Genomic DNA, 3,423 nt, shown 5'->3' with positions numbered 1-3,423 from the left:
AATTCCTTTCTGTGAAATTGGAATCAACCGAGTGAAAGAGTCTTGAATATTTATACAGGCATGAACACATACAGCCGCGCACACACCGCGATGCATGTGGAGGTTTAGAACAATGGAAACAGAGAGAGAGGATATTTAGGAGAGAGAGAGAGAGATTGCTGGTTGAGTGAGCTGATAAATGAGAAGCCAGCTGAATGAGGGATGTGCATGGCTGGCTGGCTGCTACTGCTGCTGTGTGAGACTCAGCTTACACCGGCAGAATGTAAAGCAGCAGCAGGCACACTGGGGTGCAGCGGCTGTCCCAGCCCCCTACAGGCATGAACACAAACACACACATACACATCATTTTCCCTCACATTCTCTCCTTCCTCCTCGCTTTTGCTCATTGGAACAGGATTGGAATGATCAAAAACAGTGCAAGCTGAATAATTGCACAACATGTTGTCAAACTATTACATCAAATGATGGGAAGCCATTAAGAAAAGATTTCAGAAATAATGGGTACTTCAGAATCCTTTTTCCTCTGAACGTTTTTTCACATCTTGGACAGTCCGCTGGGCTGAGAACTGGTAGATGAGCGTGGTAGCAAATAAACACTGGAAAAACTGTTATCGGGGTTCCTAATGTGTAGATGGAAATAAACAAAACACAAACAAAATCTCATAGCTCAGCTAGTTCATGTTTTTATGTACACTAGATTGTCTAAGGATCGTACCTGGAATAATAATACAAAGAAGTACATCCATTTAAAGAGAATCTTAGATTGTAACGCACTAAATCACGTAATTAGCCTGAAGAAAAAAAATATTTCATTGTTTTAATAACAAATTACAACATAATTTAATATTAAAAATAACTATATTGTATAATTATATAATAAAAATAATAAACAAAAAAATAAAGAAATTAATGATTAAAACATTAAAAACATAAAAAACAAAAAAATAATACAATAAAAAAAAATAACAATAGGGCTGTCAAATGATTAATCATGATTAATCACATCCAAAATAAAAGTTTTGTTTACATAATATATGTGTGTATATACTGTGTATATATTATTATGTATATATAAATACAACACACACATGCATGTATATATTTAAGAAGAATATGTTATGTTTATATATTAAATATATTTATATATAATATAAAATATAAGAATATAAATATATAAATGTATATACATGTAAATATTTTCTAAATACATAATTTATGTGTGTGTATTTATATATACATAATAAATATACCCTGTACAGATACATATATTATGTAAACAAAACTTTTATTTTGGATGTGATTAATCGTGATTAATCATTTGACAGCCCTAAATTAGAAAGATAACAAACATCAAATTAATATGTAGGGTAATAATATATTTGAATTACATATATATGCAATACTGTTCAAAAAAGGTTTTTCTTTTTCTCTTATGCTCATCATGGCTACATTTATTTGATAAAAAATAAATTTAATGGTAATATTATGAAATGTTATTACAATATGAGAAAATTGTTTTTTATTTTAATATATTTTAAAATATATTTTATTAATGTGGTGGTAAAGCTGTATTTTCAGCAGCCAACAATTGTGCTGCTTAATATTTTTTTTCTGTGATCTTTTGATGAATAGAAAGTTTAAAAGAACAGCATTTATCTGAAAGATTTTTATTTTATTTATTTTGCAACAGTATCCACTGTCACTGTTGATAAATGTAACACTTTCTTGCTTAACAAAAGGATTAATTATTATTATTTTTTTTAATCTTACTGATCCCATGGTTTTGAATGGTAGTGTATTGTTTACATTTTTAAGGATCTATTGACATGTTTACTGAAAAGCAAAACATAAATACCAACTAAGACCATGTGTTTTGCATTGTGTGCACATACACCACAGTGCAGAACTCAAATAAGATCTTAAGATCTGTCTGGTGTACTTTTTGCATGTGAACGATCTCTTTGAGCCTGTAATGTTCCAGACATAAAGAAACCACTCTCAGCTGACCATGAGGAAAGAAAGCACAAGAAAGTGGGAATAAGCTGGAGGGTCTCATTTGCCTTTACTGCTCTTACAGTGCTGTGGGCTCATTAAAAGCACTGAGGATGCCCTGAAGACAAGCACATTAAAGCCTGTGGAGTAACATTCCAAGACTGTGAAGCAGACCAAGTAGAAATATGAACAAACATGGCAAAACAGATTTATAGCAATGCAGATTTTACCTCGTTATGTGTCCTTGAGAGTCTTTTTACAGCCTAATAAAACTAAGGGGTGATAACTGTAATAAAACAAAAGTAAGCAGATAGAGAAAAGAGGGAGGAACGGAGGGAGGGAAAGAGAGAACAATATGAAGGTATGGCAGTACACTTGAAACGCCTTTGGCCACACGCACAAATTCTAGTGTACAGGCATCATTAAAAAAAATTAATTAATCTTAATTAACTTCTCCTTTGTCTCAGAGTTCTTTATTGCAGGCGGAATGATTTTCCTCACAAGGGGAAGAATTGGGCTCAGCCTAATGCCATAATCAGCGGTCTGCAGGAGGCGAGGCACTCACGCTGCTGATTGCTTTTTGACAGACTCACGCTCTGACGTGCTGCTTTTCTTTTCTCTGCTTTTCTTCCCCCCCCACACCCCTCCCTGTTTTCTGTTGTAGGAGCAATCTACATCAGGCACAATATGAAATGGAAGACGGCTAATCCAAAGCAGTGAAGAACTTAAGGTTTTGCAGAAGAGGGTATTTTTGTCAAGCCCCCCTGCCACTTTGTTCTCTGTGCCAACGGGCAGCTCTCTGTGTCCGTTTAACAGGGATAAGTGTGTGGACTGGAATGGGTTTGCATCCATGTATGCATGGGAGACAAACAGAAAAAGAGGACAAGAGACAGAGAGAATCCAACTCTCTTCTCATCCTCTCTCGTTATAATTGTTTGAGAGCTGGCTATGATGATACGTGCAGTGAATCGCAACTCAGTCTATCACCCACAAACAAACAAGAAAGCAAAGAAGAACAAAGACCTTCTTCTCGGTTACACAATGTAGCAAAGCTTGATGGTTTCTAAGCCCATAAATGCTAAAGTTACTGCAATCAGCTGAACATCCAAACATTCAGGCCTCAAGATATACCCTGGTTGTCAAGACACTGAATTATTCTGTGCTAAAAAAAAAAAAAAAGTTAGATCAGCATAAATGGCAATGCTAGTTCAAGCATGTTTGTGTTGCGTATAACAAGCTAGACCAGCTAACAACTATATACCAGATTATATATCTAGCTACAATCATTCTATGAGAATGATGCAGCTAGCAACTAGCTAATTGCTTAAGTTACTACATCAAAATGATCAGAATTATTGTTTGGGAATTAAGTAGCAAGCAACTAGCTTAAGTTGCTATTTTACAATGATCAGTTGATGGCAATGATGTAGT

The sequence above is a fragment of the Cyprinus carpio genome, chromosome A20 (assembly GCF_018340385.1).
Source record: "Cyprinus carpio isolate SPL01 chromosome A20, ASM1834038v1, whole genome shotgun sequence".
Taxonomy (NCBI): Eukaryota; Metazoa; Chordata; class Actinopteri; order Cypriniformes; family Cyprinidae; genus Cyprinus; species Cyprinus carpio.
Note: the sequence above shows the minus strand (reverse complement) of the source record.